Genomic DNA, 20589 nt, shown 5'->3' with positions numbered 1-20589 from the left:
TTAAGCATATCCTTCATTCACGACATTGCTTTTAATGTCCATAGAGGCTATCAAAAATCAATAAAACTAAATAACAAAAATATGTATGTTTGGTTAGGTCTGATGCCAGTGAACATTTTGAGTGTTGGAAAGTACAAGAATATTCATAAATGACTTAGTTATAACACTTAGAATGAGTTTACATTTTTTGTAAAAATACCGTAAGTGGGGTATTTTTTTTTTCATTTCTCAAGGGCTAGGTGGCGCTGCATATATAACTGAATGTTGTCATAGAGATAGCTTCAGGCCTTAAATATTAACACACATGTCAAGTTTGGGATTTTTTGGAGCATGTACCGGGGAGATATTAAGCATATCCTTTTTCATTGCGAAACACAAAATTTGATGCTCCGCCCTCATCATATAGTATTCCGAAAAGTCAAGATTTTTCCCACTGTCGTTGGCTCAGGTCTTGACATGGTCCAAGTCAAGTCTGAAGTCAGTCGGATGAAACGTGTAGGAGAAGTGGGCAAAACTATGCCCCCTGTAAATGTGCTAAAATCGTAAAAAATGGGACATTCAAAAATTCGTAGCTCGCTTCCTGTTCATTTTAGCACATGGGTCCATGAGACTTTTTTGTAGGTCTTGGGCTCCCTCATACACCTAAAAATTTCCAAAGATCTTGCTTCAACGTACAAGCGGGGCTGCTTAGTTAAAAATTTCTAGGGGGCGCTAGTGAGTCATTTTTGTAAAAATAGCACAATACATGATAAAATATTACTCTTTTTACCAGGTCAGATGTGTGTGCCAAGTTTCATGACTTTCTGTGCATGTTTAGACCCTCAAAATCGGCGTTGTTTTCTTGGCAAACAGTGCTTAGCCACGCCCACAGCGTTTCGCGAAAACTCACAAACTTCGTGTTGTGACATCATGAAGGCCGAAACTCTCTTCTGAACAAATGTGAGGTAGGTCCAGTTAACGTGTTTGGAGAAAAACGTTGAAGAAAATTCATAAGAAAAAAATTGCCACTAGGTGGCGCTATAAGTAAGATGAAATATAAGTTCGTAGATGTCTTAAGGCCTGGACTCTCATCAAATGTGTGAAATTTTGAGAAGATAGGATCACCTGGGTCAAGTTAAAGCAACTTTTATTGTCATGAAAAATTTTCAGATTTTGCGGCACCGTAACGGCCACGCCCTTTGGCGAAAAGTTACAACATTCGGTGTGGGGCATGATCAACATCTTAAGGCTTTTCTGACCAATTTTCAACTGGATCCCTTCAACGAGCTCGGCACAGTAGCTAAAAACGTAAAGTATGACATTTATTGTCACCACGAGGTGGCGCTAAATGTATAACTGAATTTTATTATATAGATGTTTTCAAGCCGTGACTATTACGTTGCCTGAGAAGTTGGAGATTTTTTGGAGTTTGAACATGGGAGTTATTAAGCATTTTGTCTTTCTGGACAAATGAAATTTGAAAGGCAATTTTTGATGCCCCGCCCCCGTCATATAGTATTTCGAATTGTCAAGATATTTTGCCCAGTTGTTGTCTCAGGTCTTGAGATGATACATGCCAAGTTTGAAGTCAATCGGATTAAAACAATCGGAAAAAAAATTTCTTTGCAAACTTGTTTGCAAACAAACTTCTTATGCATCGCTACAGCAAAGGCGTGTGACAAAATAAAAAAATTCAATAACTTTTCATCTTAAATATCTTAAGATGAAACATGCCAAAGAATGAAGACGATGTGATAAGTTTTGCAGAAAATATGACCCCTATAAAAGGCCCCAAAAAGTGGCTACAAATACCAAAGTAAATCAAAATGTCAGACTTCCTGTTTGGTTTAGCATATGGTTCCAAGAGACTTTTTTTTGTACATCGTGGGCTCTTATGTATGCCTCCAAATTATCATAGCTCTAGGTGAAACGTACAACCGTGAATGCTTCGTTAAAGAGGAGTTGTTGTTTTTTTAGCACAAAATGGGGGACTTCCTGTTGGGTTTAGTACATGGCACCAAGAGACTTTTTAGTACATCGTGGGCTGTTACATATGTCTCCAAATTTCCGTAGCTCTCGCTGCTTCGTACAACTGGGAATGCTTCATTAAGAAGGATTTTTTTTCCTTTGCAAACAAGTGCATGCCATGACAACAGCGTGCGACGAAATAAAAAGCTTTCAATAAATTTTCATCGTCAACATCTTAAGATGAATCACACCAAGTTTGAAGATGATCGGATAAACTCTGTTGGAGTTCGTTAAAATAAGACCCCTATGAAATGGCCCAAAAAATGGTCACACGTTCCAAAGTAAATCAAAATGGCGGACTTCCTGTTAAGTTTAGCAAATAGTTAAAAAAGAGTTTTTTGTACCTCGAGGCCTGTTACATATGTCTTCAAATTTTGGTAACTCTAGGTAAAACGTACAACCGAGAATGCTTCGTTAAAGAGGAGTTTTTTTAGCTCAAAATGTGATGCCCGGCCCCTGGGGGACTTCCTGTTGGGTTTAGCACATAGCACCAAGAGACTTTTTTGTACATTGTGGGCTGTTACATATGTCTACAAATTTTCGTAGCTCTAGCTGCTTCGTACAACTGGGAATTCTTCCTTAAGAAGAATTTTTTTCCTTTGCAAACAAGTGCATGCCACGGCAACAGCGTGCGACGAAATAAAAAGCTTTCAATAACTTTTCATCTTCAACATCTTAAGATGCATCACACCAAGTTTGAAGATGATGGGATAAACTCTGTAGGAGGAGTTCGTTAAAATAAGACCCCTATGAAATGGCCAAAAAAATGGCAACACGTTTCAAAGTAAATCAAAATGGTGGACTTTCTGTTAGGTTTAGAATATGGTTCAAAAAGAGTTTTTTGTACCTTGAGGGCTGTTACATATGTCTTCAAATTTTGGTAACTCTAGGTGAAACGTACAGCCGGGAATGCTTCTTTTAGTAAGAATTTTGAAACGCAAAATTTTATGCCCCACCTCTGGCGGACTTCCTGTTGGGTTTAGCATATGGCACCAACAGACTTTTTTGTAGATCATAGTCTGTTACATATGTGTACCAATTTTCGTAGCTCTAGATAAAACGTACAACCGGCAATACTACGTTTAGTAAGAGTTTTGAAACTCTAAATTTGATGCCTCACCCCCGTCATATAGTACATCAAAAAGTTTTGATTTTTTACCATGATGTTGTCCCAGGTGTTGAGATGGTACAGCCCAAGTTTGAAGTCAATCGGGTTAACCGTGTAGGAGAAGTGGGCAAAAGAATGACCTCTGTATATGTACAAAAATGGGTTAAAATTGGACATTTAAATACTCATACCTCACTTCCTGTCTATTTTAGGGTACACATATCAAAGAGGTTTTTGTTCATCTGGATGTGCTACAGGTGCCACACAATTTTCGTAGCCGTAGGACAATCGTAGCGGGACAGGGATCCATTAAACCTATGTAGGTGGCGCTGTGGAGCCATTTTTCTGTTATCACGTATGGCGACTTTAAAATATAAAATTTTTCGCCAGGCCTGACGTGTGTGTAAAGTTTGATGAGTTTTCGTTCACGTTTAGTGTCTCAAAAATGTGATTGTTTGCGGAAAAGAATAATAACAAAGAAAAAGAATAATAAGAATTCCTTGAAAAACAATAGGGCCTCGCAGCGGCGGCGGCCTCGCAGCGGCACCGCCGCCGCCGCTGCTCGGGACCTAATAAGAAGAATTCCTACAAAACCAATAGGACCTCGCAGCGGCACCGCCGCTGCCGCCGCTGCTCGGGCCCTAATAAGAATTCCTTCAGGAACAATAGGGACCTCGCAGCGGTCGCTGCTCAGGCCCTAATAATAATTTTTACAAAAACAATAGGGACCTCGCAGCGGTCGCTCCTCGGGCCCTAATAATAATAATTTTTACAAAAACAATAGGGACCCCGCAGCGGTCGCTGCTCGGGCCCTAATAATTTTTACAAAAACAATAGGGACCTCGCAGCGGTCGCTGCTCGGGCCCTAATAATAATAATAATAATTTTTACAAAAACAATAGGGACCTCGCAGCGGTCGCTGCTCGGGCCCTAACTAGAGCTGCGAGCAGCTATAAAGGGCCCTCGCAGCCCGGGCCACGTTATGGTCCTTGCACGTTGGGGTACTTGCACGTTAGGGTACTGGCACGTTGGGGTACTGGCATATTGGAAGCAAAATTTCTTTGAAAATGGCATAATAAACGTTTACATGTAGAATTTTTTTTTGCCAGTGTGTGTCAAGCTCAACGGGTTTTGGTGATTGTTAAGACCTGCAAAAATCAGCGTCCTTAATTATTTTTAGGCAATGAGTTGCCCTGATTGGTATTTTTTGTAAAAGTGTATATATACATCATCGCTCGTTGTACTCATTGCACAATGTTACTTTTATTGTCCAAAGGGGCAATCAAAAATGAATAAAACAAAATGGAAACGTACATACGTTTGGATCGGTGTGAAGCCAGTGAACAATTTGAGTGGTGGAAACTAAAAGAATATTCAGAAATGACTTAGTCATCACACTTAGAATGAGTTTACATTTTTTTGTACAAAATACCGTATGTGGGTTTTTTTTTTCTATAAGCCTCAAGGGCTAGGTGGCGCTGTATTTATAACTGAATGTTGTCATCGAGATACCTTCAGGCCTTGATTATAAGCATACATGTCAAGTGTGGGATTTTTTTTGGAGCATGTACCGTGGAGTTATTAAGCATATCCTTCATTCACGATATTGCTTTTAATGTCCACAGAGGCCATCAAAAAAAAATAAAAAAAAATATATGTTTGGATAAGTCTGATGCCAGTGAACATTTTGAGTGGTGGAAACTAAAAGAATATTCATAAATGACTTAGTTATCACACTTAGAATGAGTTTACATTTTTTGTACAAAATACCGTATGTGGGGTATTTTTTTTTTATGCCTCAAGGGCTAGGTGGCGCTGCATATATAACTGAATGTTGTCATAGAGATAGCTTCAGGCCTTGCCGATAAACATACATGTCAAGTTTGGGATTTTTTGGAGCATGTACCGGGGAGTTATTAAGCATATCCTTTTTCAGTGCGAAACACAAATTTTGATGCCCCGCCTTCATCATATAGTATTTCGAAAGGTCAAGATTTTTCCCCCTGTCGTTGGCTCAGGTCTTGACATGGTCCAGGTCAAGTCTTAACTCAGTCAGATGAAACGTGTAGGAGAAGTGGGCAAAAGTCTGCCCCCTGTGAATGTGAAAAAATTGTCAAAAATGGGACATTCAAAAATTCGTAGCTCACTTCCTGTTCATTTTAGCATATGGGTCCATTAGACTTTTTTGTAGGTCTTGGGCTCCCTCATACACCTAAAAATATTCGTCGTTCTTGCTTAAACGTACAACCGGGGCTGCTTCGTTAAAAACTTCTAGGGGGCGCTATTGAGTCATTTTTGTAAAAATAGCACAATCAACAATAAAATATTGCTCATTTTACCAGGCCAGATGTGTGTGCCAAGTTTCATGAGTTTCTGTGCATGTTTAGACCCTCAAAACTGGCTTTGTTTTCTTGGCGAACAGTGCTTAGCCACACCCACAGCAATTCGCGAAAACTCACAAACTTCGTGTTGTGACATCATGAAGGCCGAAACCCTCATCTGAGCAAATATGAGGTAGGTCCAGTTAACGTGTTTGGAGAAAAACGTAGAAGAAAATTCGTAAGAAAAAAAATTGCCACTAGGTGGCGCGATCAGTTAGATGAAATATAAGTTCATAGATGTCTTTAGGGCTGGACTCTCATCAAATGTGTGAAATTTTGAGAAGATAGGATCATCTCGGTCAAGTTAATGCAGCTTTTATTTTCACGAAAAATCTTCAGACTTTGCGTCACCGTAGCGGCCACGCCCTTTGGCGAAAAGTTACAATATTCGGTGTGGGGCATAATCAACATCTTAAGGCTTGTCTGACCAATTTTCAAATGGATCCCTTCAACAAGCTCAGCACAGTAGCTAAAAACGTAAAGTATGACATTTATTGTAACCACTAGGTGGCGCTATATGTATAACTGAATTTTATCATATAGATGTTTTCAGGCCATGACTATTACGTTGCCTGAGAAGTTTGAGATTTTTTGGAGCTTGAACATGGGAGTTATTAAGCATTTGCTCTTTCTGGACAAATGAAATTTTAAAGGCAATATTTGATGCCCCGCCCCCGTCATATAGTATTTCAAAAAGGCAAGATGTTTTGCCCAGTTGTTCTCTCAGGTCTTGAGATGATAAATGCCAAGTTTGAAGTCAATTGGATGAAAAATGTTTGCAAAGGGGGAAAAAGCATGACCACAGTGAATGTGCCAAAATAGGCCAAAATTGGACATAAAAAAATTCATAGCTCACTTCCTGTACATTTTAGCTACATGGTCCCAATAGACTTTTTTTTGCGTCTCGGGGTGCTACACGTGCCTGCCAATTTTTGTTGCTCTAGCTCAAACGTGCCGGGCTTGGTTTTTATTTTTCTACGCTAGGGGGCGCTATCGAGTCTTATTGTTATGACGACTTAATAATATAAAATTTTTCGCCGGGCCTGAGGAGTGTGCAAAGTTCGGTGAGTTTTCGTGAATGTTTAGGTACCCAAAATCGCGATCGTTTGCGGAGAATAAAGAAGAAGAAGAATAACTAGAGCTGCGAGCAGCTATAAAGGGCCCTCGCAGCCCGGGCCACGTTGGGGTCCTTGCACGTTGGGGTACTTGCACGTTGGGGTACTGGCACGTTGGGGTACTGGCATATTGGAAGCAAAATTTCTTTGAAAATGGCATAATAAACGTTTACATGTAGAATATTTTTTTTGCCAGTGTCTGTCAAGCTCAACGGATTTTGGTGATTGTTAAGACCTGCAAAAATCAGCGTCCTTATTTATTTTTAGGCAATGAGTTGCCCTGATTGGTATTTTTTTGTAAAAGTGTATATACACATCATCGCTCGTTGTACTCATTGCACAATGTTACTTTTATTGTCCAAAGGGGCAATCAAAAATGAATAAAACAAAATGGAAACGTACATACGTTTGGATCGGTGTGAAGCCAGTGAACAATTTGAGTGGTGGAAACTAAAAGAATATTCATAAATGACTTAGTTATCACACTTAGAATGAGTGTACATTTTTTGTACAAAATACCGTATGTGGGGTATTTTTTTTTAATTTTTATATAAGCCTCAAGGGCTAGGTGGCGCTGTATTTATAACTGAATGTTGTCATAGAGATACCTTCAGGCCTTGATTATAAGCATACATGTCAAGTGTGGGATTTTTTTTGGAGCATGTACCGTGGAGTTATTAAGCATATCCTTCATTCACGATATTGCTTTTAATGTCCATAGAGGCTATCAAAAATAAATAAAAATATATATATGTTTGGATAAGTCTGATGCCAGTGAACATTTTGAGTGGTGGAAACTAAAAAAATATTCATAAATGACTTAGTTATCACACTTAGAATGAGTGTACATTTTTTGTACAAAATACCGTATGTGGGGTATTTTTTTTTCATGCCTCAAGGGCTAGGTGGCGCTGCATATATAACTGAATGTTGTCATAGAGATAACTTCAGGCCTTGACGATAAACATACATGTCAAGTTTGGGATTTTTTGGAGCATGTACCGGGGAGTTATCAAGCATATCCTTTTTCATTGTGAAACACAAATTTTGATGCCCCGCCCTCATCATATAGTATTTCGAAAAGTCAAAATTTTTCCCCCTGTCGTTGGCTCAGGTCTTGACATGGTCCAGGCCAAGTCTTAACTCAGTCGGATGAAACGTGTAGGAGAAGTGGGCAAAAGTCTGCCCCCTGTGAATGTGCAAAAATCGTCAAAAATGGGACATTCAAAAATTCGTAGCTCACTTCCTGTTCATTTTAGCATATGGGTACAAGAGACGTTTTTGTAGGTCTTGGGCTCCCTCATACACCTAAAAATATTCGGCGTTTTTGCTTAAACGTACAACCGGGGCTGCTTCGTTAAAAATTTCGAGGGGGCGCTATTGAGTCATTTTTGTAAAAATAGCACAATCAACAATAAAATATTGCTCATTTTACCAGGCCAGATGTGTGTGCCAAGTTTCAGGAGTTTCTGTGCATGTTTAGACCCTCAAAACTGGCGTTGTTTTCTTGGCGAACAGCGCTTAGCCACGCCTACAGCAATTCGCGAAAACTCACAAACTTCGTGTTGTGACATCATGAAGGCCGAAACCCTCCTCTGAGCAAATATGAGGTAGGTCCAGTTAACGTGTTTGGAGAAAAACATAGAAGAAAATTTGTAAGAAAAAAAATTGCCACTAGGTGGCGCTATCAGTTAGATGAAATGTAAGTTAGTAGATGTCTTTAGAGCTGGACTCTCATCAAATGTGTGAAATTTTGAGAAGATAGGATCATCTCGGTCAAGTTAATGCAGCTTTTATTTTCACGAAAAATCTTCAGATTTTGCGTCACCGTAGCGGCCACGCCCTTTGATGAAAAGTTACAATATTCGGTGTGGGGCATGATCAACATCTTAAGGCTTTTCTGACCAATTTTCAAATGGATCCCTTTAACAAGCTCAGCACAGTAGCTAAAAACGTAAAGCATGACATTTATTGTAACCACTAGGTGGCGCTATATGTATAACTGAATTTTGTCATATAGATGTTTTCAGGCTGTGACTATTACGTTGCCTGAGAAGTTTGAGATTTTTTGGAGCTTCAACATGGGAGTTATTAAGCATTTGCTCTTTCTGGACAAATGAAATTTTAAAGGCAATATTTGATGCTCCGCCCCCGTCGTATAGTATTTCGAAAAGGCAAGATGTTTTGCCCAGCTGTTCTCTTAGGTCTTGAGATGATAAATGCCAAGTTTGAAGTCAATTGGATGAAAAATGTTTGCAAAGGGGGAAAAAGCATGACCACAGTGAATGTGCCAAAATAGGCCAAAATTGGACATTAAAAAATTCATAGCTCACTTCCTGTACATTTTAGCTACATGGTCCCAATAGACTTTTTTGTGCATCTCGGGGTGCTACACGTGCCTGCCAATTTTCGTTGCTCTAGCTCAAACGTGTCGGGCTTGGTTTTTATTTTTCTACGCTAGGGGGCGCTATAGAGCCGCGTTGTTATAACGACTTCATAATATCAAATTTTTCGCCGGACCTGAGGAGTGTGCAAAGTTTGGTGAGTTTTCGTGAATATTTAGGTACCCAAAATCGCGATTGTTTGCGGAGAATAAAGAAGAAGAAGAAGAAGAAGAAGAAGAAGAAGAAGAAGAAGAAGAAGAAGAAGAAGAAGAAGAAGAATTTTTACAAAAACAATAGGGACCTCGCAGCGGTCGCTGCTCGGGCCCTAATAATAATAATTTTTACAAAAACAATAGGGACCTCGCAGCGGTCGCTGCTCGGGCCCTAATAATAATAATAATAATAATTTTTACAAAAACAATAGGGACCTCGCAGCGGTCGCTGCTCGGGCCCTAACTAGAGCTGCGAGCAGCTATAAAGGGCCCTCGCAGCCCGGGCCACGTTGGGGTCCTTGCACGTTGGGGTACTTGCACGTTGGGGTACTGGCACATTGGGGTACTGGCATATTGGAAGCAAAATTTCTTTGAAAATGGCATAATAAACGTTTACATGTAGAATATTTTTTTGCCAGTGTGTGTGTCAAGCTCAACGGGTTTTGGTGATTGTTAAGACCTGCAAAAATCAGCGTCCTTTTTTATTTTTAGGCAATGAGTTGCCCTGATTGGTATTTTTTTGTAAAAGTGTATATACACATCATCGCTCGTTGTACTCATTGCACAATGTTACTTTTATTGTCCAAAGGGGCAATCAAAAATGAATAAAACAAAATGGAAACGTACATACGTTTGGATCGGTGTGAAGCCAGTGAACAATTTGAGTGGTGGAAACTAAAAGAATATTCATAAATGACTTAGTTATCACACTTAGAATGAGTGTACATTTTTTGTACAAAATACCGTATGTGGGGTATTTTTTTTTCATGCCTCAAGGGCTAGGTGGCGCTGCATATATAACTGAATGTTGTCATAGAGATAACTTCAGGCCTTGACGATAAACATACATGTCAAGTTTGGGATTTTTTGGAGCATGTACCGGGGAGTTATGAAGCATATCCTTTTTCATTGCGAAACACAAATTTTGATGCCCCGCCCTCATCATATAGTATTTCGAAAAGTCAAAATTTTTCCCCCTGTCGTTGGCTCAGGTCTTGACATGGTCCAGGCCAAGTCTTAACTCAGTCGGATGAAACGTGTAGGAGAGGTGGGCAAAAGTCTGCCCCCTGTGAATGTGCAAAAATCGTCAAAAATGGGACATTCAAAAATTCGTAGCTCACTTCCTGTTCATTTTAGCATATGGGTACAAGAGACTTTTTTGTAGGTCTTGGGCTCCCTCATACACCTGAAAATATTCGTCGTTCTTGCTTAAACGTACAACCGGGGCTACTTCGTTAAAAATTTCGAGGGGGCGCTATTGAGTCATTTTTGTAAAAATAGCACAATCAACAATAAAATATTGCTCATTTTACCAGGCCAGATGTGTGTGCCAAGTTTCAGGAGTTTCTGTGCATGTTTAGACCCTCAAAACTGGCGTTGTTTTCTTGGCGAACAGCGCTTAGCCACGCCCACAGTAATTCGCGAAAACTCACAAACCTCGTGTTGTGACATCATGAAGGGCGAAACCCTCATCTGAGCAAATATGAGGTAGGTCCAGTTAACGTGTTTGGAGAAAAACGTAGAAGAAAATTCGTAAGAAAAAAAATTGCCACTAGGTGGCGCTATCAGTTAGATGAAATGTAAGTTAGTAGATGTCTTTAGAGCTGGACTCTCATCAAATGTGTGAAATTTTGAGAAGATAGGATCATCTCGGTCAAGTTAATGCAGCTTTTATTGTCACGAAAAATCTTCAGACTTTGCGTCACCGTAGCGGCCACGCCCTTTGGCGAAAAGTTACAATATTCGGTGTGGGGCATCATCAACATCTTAAGGCTTTTCTGACCAATTTTCAACTGGATCCCTTCAACGAGCTCAGCACAGTAGCTAAAAACGTAAAGTATGACATTTATTGTAACCACTAGGTGGCGCTATATGTATAACTGAATTTTGTCATATAGATGTTTTCAGGCCGTGACTATTACGTTGCCTGAGAAGTTTGAGATTTTTTGGAGCTTGTACATGGGAGTTATTCAGCATTTGCTCTTTCTGGACAAATTAAATTTTAAAGGCAATATTTGATGCCCCGCTCCCGTCATATAGTATTTCGAAAAGGCAAGACTTTTTGCCCAGCTGTTCTCTTAGGTCTTGAGATGATAAATACCAAGTTTGAAGTCAATGGGACGAAAAATGTTTGCATAGGGGGAAAAAGCATGACCACAGTGAATGTGCCAAAATAGGCCAAAATTGGACATTAAAAAATTCATAGCTCACTTCCTGTACATTTTAGCTACATGGTCCCAATAGACTTTTTTGTGCGTCTCGGGGTGCTACACGTGCCTGCCAATTTTCATTGCTCTAGCTCAAACGTGCCGGGCTTGGTTTTTATTTTTCTATGCTAGGGGGCGCTATAGAGTCGCGTTGTTATAACGACTTCATAATATCAAATTTTTCGCCGGACCTGAGGAGTGTGCAAAGTTCGGTGAGTTTTCGTGAATATTTAGGTACCCAAAATCGCGATTGTTTGCGGAGAATAAAGAAGAAGAAGAAGAAGAAGAAGAATAACTAGAGCTGCGAGCAGCTATAAAGGGCCCTCGCAGCCCGGGCCACATTGGGGTCCTTGCACGTTGGGGTACTTGCACGTTGGGGTACTGGCACGTTGGGGTACTGGCATATTGGAAGCAAAATTTCTTTAAAAATGGCATAATAAACGTTTACATGTAGAATATTTTTTTGCCAGTGTGTGTGTCAAGCTCAACGGGTTTTGGTGATTGTTAAGACTTGCAAAAATCAGCGTCCTTTTTTATTTTTAGGCAATGAGTTGCCCTGATTGGTATTTTTTGTAAAAGTGTATATATACATCATCGCTCGTTGTACTCATTGCACAATGTTACTTTTATTGTCCAAAGGGGCAATCAAAAATGAATAAAACAAAATGGAAACGTACATACGTTTGGATCGGTGTGAAGCCAGTGAACAATTTGAGTGGTGGAAACTAAAAGAATATTCATAAATGACTTAGTTATCACACTTAGAATGATTGTACATTTTTTGTACAAAATACCGTATGTGGGGTATTTTTTATTTTTTTTTATATAAGCCTCAAGGGCTAGGTGGCGCTGTATTTATAACTGAATGTTGTCATAGAGATACCTTCAGGCCTTGATTATAAGCATACATGTCAAGTGTGGGATTTTTTTTGGAGCATGTACCGTGGAGTTATTAAGCATATCCTTCATTCACGATATTGCTTTTAATGTCCATAGAGGCTATCAAAAATAAATAAAAATATATATATGTTTGGATAAGTCTGATGCCAGTGAACATTTTGAGTGGTGGAAACTAAAAGAATATTCATAAATGACTTAGTTATCACACTTAGAATTAGTTTACATTTTTTGTACAAAATACCGTATGTGTGGTATTTTCTTTTCATGCCTCAAGGGCTAGGTGGCGCTGCATATATAACTGAATGTTGTCATAGAGATAACTTCAGGCCTTGACGATAAACATACATGTCAAGTTTGGGATTTTTTGGAGCATGTACCGGGGAGTTATCAAGCATATCATTTTTCATTGCGAAACACACATTTTGATGCCCCGCCCTCATCATATAGTATTTCGAAAAGTCAAAATTTTTCCCCCTGTCGTTGGCTCAGGTCTTGACATGGTCCAGGCCAAGTCTTAACTCAGTCGGATGAAACGTATAGGAGAAGTGGGCAAAAGTCTGCCCCCTGTGAATGTGCAAAAATCGTCAAAAATGGGACATTCAAAAATTCGTAGCTCACTTCCTGTTCATTTTAGCATATGGGTCCAAGAGACTTTTTTGTAGGTCTTGGGCTCCCTCATACACCTAAAAATATTCGTCGTTCTTGCTTAAACGTACAACCGGGGCTGCTTCGTTAAAAATTTCGAGGGGGCGCTATTGAGTCATTTTTTTAAAAATAGCACAATCAACAATAAAATATTGCTCATTTTACCAGGCCAGATGTGTGTGCCAAGTTTCAGGAGTTTCTGTGCATGTTTAGACCCTCAAAACTGGCGTTGTTTTCTTGGCGAACAGCACTTAGCCACGCCCACAGCAATTCGCGAAAACTCACAAACTTCGTGTTGTGACATCATGAAGGCCGAAACCCTCATCTGAGCAAATATGAGGTAGGTCCAGTTAACGTGTTTGGAGAAAAACGTAGAAGAAAATTCGTAAGAAAAAAAATTGCCACTAGGTGGCGCTATCAGTTAGATGAAATGTAAGTTAGTAGATGTCTTTAGAGCTGGACTCTCATCAAATGTGTGAAATTTTGAGAAGATAGGATCATCTAGGTCAAGTTAATGCAGCTTTTATTGTCACGAAAAATCTTCAGACTTTGCGTCACCGTAGCGGCCACGCCCTTTGGCGAAAAGTTACAATATTCGGTGTGGGGCATGATCAACATCTTAAGGCTTTTCTGACCAATTTTCAACTGGATCCCTTCAACGAGCTCAGCACAGTAGCTAAAAACGTAAAGTATGACATTTATTGTAACCACTAGGTGGCGCTTTATGTAGAACTGAATTTTGTCATATAGATGTTTTCAGGCCGTGTCGATTACGTTGCCTGAGAAGTTTGAGATTTTTTGGAGCTTGTACATGGGAGTTATTCAGCATTTGCTCTTTCTGGACAAATGAAATTTTAAAGGCAATATTTGATGCCCCGCCCCCGTCATATAGTATTTCGAAAAGGCAAGACTTTTTGCCCAGCTGTTCTCTTAGGTCTTGAGATGATAAATGCCAAGTTTGAAGTCAATGGGATGAAAAATGTTTGCATAGGGGGAAAAAGCATGACCACAGTGAATGTGCCAAAATAGGCCAAAATTGGACATTAAAAAATTCATAGCTCACTTCCTGTACATTTTAGCTACATGGTCCCAATAGACTTTTTTGTGCGTCTCGGGGTGCTACACGTGCCTACCAATTTTCGTTGCTCTAGCTCAAACGTGCCGGGCTTGGTTTTTATTTTTCTATGCTAGGGGGCGCTATAGAGTCGCGTTGTTATAACGACTTCATAATATCAAATTTTTCGCCGGACCTGAGGAGTGTGCAAAGTTCGGTGAGTTTTCGTGAATATTTAGGTACCCAAAATCGCGATTGTTTGCGGAGAATAAAGAATAATAATAACTAGAGCTGCGAGCAGCTATAAAGGGCCCTCGCAACCCGGGCCACGTTGGAGTACTTGCACGTCGGGGTACTGGCATGTTGGGGTACTGTCAAATAGGAAACCATCTAAATTTTAAACGTTTTTGCCATGCTTTGTGTTTGTAAAGTTTCATGGAAAGGCCAAAAATGATGCACAATTAACAAAATAAAATCAAAATGGATTGGCACATGGCTATATAGAATACTTTTTGAATATATTAGGCATGCCTGCCAATATTCACACATCTAGCTGAATCATATAATCGGAAAGACTTCATAAAAATGTCTAGAGGGCGCTATTGAAGCATTTATTGCAAATTTAATAAGAAATCTCTAAAATATTCATGCTTATGACAAGCCTGATGTGTGTGTAAAGTTTCATGAGTTTTTGCACATGTTTAGACCAAAAAAAAAAATGCAGCATTTTACTTGGCAAACAATGCATCGCCATGAAACGGCGTGCGACAAAATAAATAACTTTCGATAACTTTGTATCTTAAACATCTTAAGATGAAGCACACCAAGTTTGAAGACAGTTGGATAAATTTTGTAGGAGGAGTTCGTTAAAATATGACCCCTAAAAAAGGCCACAAAAAATGGCTACAAATCCCAACGTGAATCAAAATGGCGGACTTCCTGTTTGGTTTAGCACATGGCACCAAGAGACTTTTTTGTACATCGTGGGCTGTTAAATTTGTCTCCAAATTTTCGTAGCTCTAGCTGCTTCGTACAACTGGGAATGCTTCATGAAGAGGGAATTTTTTCCTTTGCAAACTGTGCATGGCACGGCAACAGCGTGCGACGAAATAAAAAGCTTTCAATAACTTTTCATCTTCAACATTTTAAGATGAATCACACCAAGTTTGGAGATGATCGGATAAACTCTGTAGGAGGAGTTCGTTAAAATAAGACCCCTATGAAATGGCCCAAAAAATGGCAACACGTTCCAAAGTAAATCAAAATGGCGGACTTCCTGTTCGGTTTAGCATATGGTTCAAAAAGAGTTTTTTGTACCTTGAGGGCTGTTACATATGTCTTCAAATGTTGGTAACTCTAGGTGAAATGTACAGCCGGGAATGCTTCATTAAATAAGAATTTTGAAACACAAAATTTGATGCCTCGCCTCTGGCGGACTTCCTGTTAGGTTTAGCATATTCAACAGAATAAAACATAGCATTGAGCAAAAATATATTATTTTTATCCACTCAAAAGTGCACTGAGATATAAATGAAAGACAATGTGAACTACTACTTCAATACAAATGCCTAAAAAAAAAAAAAGTGCTTTCCTGCTTTTTAAGTTGTGTAAAGATGAACATGTAAGCATTAAAGTTTCTCAGAGGTACAAAAAAAAAAAACTCAAGTGCTTTTCTGCTTTTTAACTTGTGTAAACATGAACGTGTAAACATTAAAGGGATCGTTCGGCTTTTTTAACATGAATCTCAATTTGATCCTCACCTCCCGTGTGTGCGATCAGCACTGACTTCTTTCTGACAGTGTTCGGTGACACGCGTTCATGTTCGACGTTGGACGAGAGGAAAATAGTCCAGCAAGCTGGCTGGGGTCTCGGAAATAAAGCCTTTTTCTTCTAAAAACTATTTGTTTTCAAAAGCGTGATACATTTCCACCACAATACTCTTTTCTGAATAAAGTCAGACGCCATTACCGCCAGCCACTACTTTTCTGTTCGTTCGTTCGTATCACTGCGCGGCGCCCTGTAGAACGCTAACCGACGCACTGCAGCCAGCTAGCTGATACTTCCGCCTGAAGTTGTTTGCCTTTTCGGAGCAGGTCTGATCTGACGAAGAGGTGGGTTGGTCAGCTCAGTCATGCTTGTTGTTGTTTTGAATGTCGAGGCGTGAGTTGTGGATGTGTACTCTCGGTCCGTCCCATTAAGCGTCCCGAAGACCGCGCGCGCTACTGCGTTTCAGTTCCGCGCACTTTCCGCTCCGGTCCACTTTTAGTTTCGGTTCCCTTGGCATATTTATATAATCGGAATTTGGACTTTTGTGAATCGTTCTCGATTGTTCCACGGCCGAATCGTGAATAATCTAAGAATCGGAAATTTTGCACACCTCTAGTACTGTTTCATAAGAAACCGTCTAAATTGTAAATGTTTTGCCATGCTTTTTGTGTTTGTTCACATTGCTATGGAATGCTTTGTCGAGGTATTCGGCTGATAGGTATGCCTCCCAATATTCACACATCTAGCTGAATCATATAAAAAAAAAAAATCTTTGCAAACAATGCATCGCTACAGCAAAGGCGTGCCACGTTGGGGTACTTGCACGTCGGGGTACTGGCACGTTGGGGTACTGTCAAATAGGACAAGGACCATCTAAAATGTTTTTGACAAGCCTTGTGTGTGCAAAGTTTAATCAAAACGCAGGTTTAGCATACGGCTACAGAATACTTTTTGTAGGTCTTAAGCTAATAGGTATGCCTCCCAGTTTTCACAAATCTAGGTCAAGTCATCTTTAGTTGTGTATCGCTTGAATCATACAATTGGAAATGCTCCATAAAAATGCATAGAGGGCGCTATTGAGCACAACGTTGGGTTACTTGCACGTCAGGGTACTGGCACGTTGGGGTACTGTTACATGGAACAAGGACCATTTAAAATGTTAGTTTTTTCCATGCCTTGTCTGTGCAAAGTTTAATGAAGAAGGCCAAAAATTATGTATAATTCCCAAAATAAAATCAAAATAGCGGACTTCCTCTTTGGTTTGGCAAATGGCTACATAATACTTTTTTGTAGGTCTAGCATAATCATACAATCGGAAATGCTTCATAAAAATGTCTAGAGGGCGCTATTTATTGCAAATTGCACAATAAATCTCTGAAAATTCATGTTCATGACAAGTCTGATGTGTTTGCAAAGTTTCATGAGTTTTCATGTGTATAAAAAAAAAAAAAAGCAGCACTTGACAACTGTTACATGGAACAAGGACCATTTAAAATGTTAGTTTTTTCCATGCCTTGTCTGTGCAAAGTTGAATGAAAAAGGCCAAAAATGATGTATAATTCCCAAAATAAAATCAAAATAGCGGACTTCCTCTTTGGTTTGGCAAATGGCTACATAATACTTTTTTGTAGGTCGAGCATAATCATACAATCGGAAATGCTTCATAAAAAGGTCTAGAGGGCGCTATTTATTGCAAATTGCACAATAAATCTCTGAAAATTCATGTTCATGACAAGTCTGATGTGTTTGCAAAGTTCCATGAGTTTTCATGTGTATAAAAAAAAAAAAGCAGCACTTGACAAACAATGTATTGCTATGGCAACAGCGTGTTACAAAATAAAAAACTTTCGATTACTTTGCATCTTAAACATCTTAAGATGAAACACACCAAGTTTGAAGACAGTCGGATAAATTTTGTAGGAGGGGTTCGTTAAAATATGACCCCTGAAAGTTTTTCCTTGCCCGGTTGGAGGGTTAGATCAGGGGATGTCGCAACTTGTTTGTGGTTAAGTGCTACAGAAGTAAATGTGTCTTAACAACCTCATGATTGAATGTGTTTTCAATTCTCTAGGATGTGATTGGATTGTATCAATTAAATGTTCTTATAACTGATTCAGTGAGTAGTAAAAATAGTGTGTCAAGTATAATGACATGAAATATAAGGAATACAAAAAACAAAACAAGAACCCTCTAAATTACACATTTTGTTCCAGGCTGTATGTGCGTGCATAGTTTGAGTATACACCTAGGTTTAGGCCAGGAGTGTTCAAACCTTTTGCAAAGAGGGCCGGGTATGGTAAGGTGAAAATGTGTGGGGCCTAATCAACCATTTAGTTTAGCCTGACATAATTTTTTTACATGCATATGTAAATATATATATGTGGACAAATGTGTACATATGTCTACAAATTTTTGTAGCTCGAGCTGCTTCGTCCAACTGGGAACGCTGCATTAAGAAGGATTTTTTTCTTTGCCAACAGTGCATGCCACGACAACAGCGTGCGACGAAATAAAAAGCTTTCAATAACTTTTCATCGTCAACATCTTAAGATGAATCACACCAAGTTTGAAGATGATCGGGTAAACTCTGTAGGAGGAGTTCGTTAAAATAAGACCCCTATGAAATGGCCAAAAAAATGGCAACATGTTCCAAAGTAAATCAAAATGGCAGACTTCCTGTTAGGTTTAGCATATGGTTCAAAAAGAGTTTTTTGTACCTCGAGGGCTGTTACATATGTCTTCAAATTTTGGTCACTCTAGGTGAAACGTACAGCCGGAAATGCTTCATTAAGTAAAAATTTTGAAATGCAAAATTTTATGCCCTGCCTCTGGCGGACTTCCTGTTAGGTTTAGCATATGGCACCAACAGGCTTTTTTGTAGATCATAGTCTGTTACATATGTGTACCAATTTTCGTAGCTCTAGATTAAACGTATAACCGGCAATACTTCAGATGAAACATGCCAAAGAATGAAGACAATCTGATAAGTTTTGTAGAAAATATGAGGCCTATAAAAGGCCCCCAAAAAATGGCTACAAATAGCAAAGTAAATCAAAATGCCGGACTTCCTGTTTGGCTTAGCATATGGTTCTAAAAGACTTTTTTGTACATCGTGGGCTCTTATGTATGCCTCCAAATTATCATTGCGCTAGGTGAAAGGTACAACCGGGAATGCTTCGTTAAAGAGGAGTTTTTTAGCTCAAAAAGTGATGCCCGGCCCTTGCGGGACTTCCTGTTGGGTTTAGCACAAAGCAGCAAGAGACTTTTTTGTACATCGTGGGCTGTTACATATGTCTCCAAATTTTCGTAGCTCTAGCTGCTTCGTACAAATGGGAATGCTTCTTTCAGGATATTTTTTTTCCTTTGCAAACAGTGCATGCCATGACAACAGCGTGCGACGAAATACAAAGCTTTCAATAACTTTTCATCTTCAACATCTTAAGATGAATCACACCAAGTTTGAAGATGATCGGATAAACTCTGTAAGAGGAGTTCGTTAAAATAGGACCCCTATGAAATGGCCAAAAAAATGGGAACACGTTCCAAAGTAAATCAAAATGGTGGACTTTCTGTTAGGTTTAGCATATGGTTCAAAAAGAGTTTTTTGTACCTTGAGGGCTGTTACATATGTCTTTAAATTTTGGTAACTCTAGGTGAAACGTACAGCCGGGAATGCTTCATTAAGTAAGAATTTTGAAACTCAAAATTTGATGCCCCGCCTCTGGCGGACTTCCTGTTGGGTTTAGCATATGGCACCAACAGACTTTTTTGTAGGTCATAGTCTGTTACATATGTGTACCAATTTTCGTAGCTCTAGGTTAAACATACAACCGGCAATACTACGTTTAGTAAGAGTTTTGAAACTCTAAATTTGATGCCCCACCGCCGTCATATAGTATGTCGAAAACTTTAGATTTTTTACCATGGTGTTGTCCCAGGTCTTGAGATGGTACATCCCAAGTTTGAAGTCAATTGGATTACCCGTGTAGGAGAAGCAGGCAAAAGTATGACCCCTGTAAATGTGCAAAAATTGGCCAAAATTGGACATTTAAATACTCATATCTCACTTCCTGTCTATTTTAGGGTACACACATCAAAGAGGTTTTTGTTCATCTGGATGTGCTACAGGTGCCACACAATTTTCATCGCCGTCGGACAATCGTAGCGGGCCAGGGATCTGTTTAACCTATGTAGGTGGCGCTATGGAGCCATTTTTCTGTTATCACCTATGGCGACTTTAAAATATCAAATTTTTCGCCAGGCCTGACGTGTGTGTAAAGTTTGGTGAGTTTTCGTTCACGTTTAGTGTCTCAAAAATGTGATTGTTTGCGGAAAAGAATAATAACAAATAAAAAGAAGAAGATTAATAAGAATTCCTTGAAAAACAATAGGGACCTCGCAGCGGTCGCTGCTCGGGCCCTAATAATAATAATAATAATAATAATAATAATAATTTTTACAAAAACAATAGGGACCTCGCAGCGGTCGCTGCTCGGGCCCTAATAATTTTTACAAAAACAATAGGGACCTCGCAGCGGTCGCTGCTCGGGCCCTAATAATAATAATAATAATTTTTACAAAAACAATAGGGACCTCGCAGCGGTCGCTGCTCGGGCCCTAATAATAATAATAATAATTTTTAAAAAAACAATAGGGACCTCGCAGCGGTCGCTGCTCGGGCCCTAATAATAATAATAATAATAATAATAATAATAATAATAATTTTTACAAAAACAATAGGGACCTCGCAGCGGTCGCTGCTCGGGCCCTAATTACCCTGTTTCCCACCCTGTTTCGAGTTGGGAACCT

The sequence above is a fragment of the Festucalex cinctus genome, chromosome 19 (assembly GCF_051991245.1).
Source record: "Festucalex cinctus isolate MCC-2025b chromosome 19, RoL_Fcin_1.0, whole genome shotgun sequence".
NCBI lineage: Eukaryota > Metazoa > Chordata > Actinopteri > Syngnathiformes > Syngnathidae > Festucalex > Festucalex cinctus.
Note: the sequence above shows the minus strand (reverse complement) of the source record.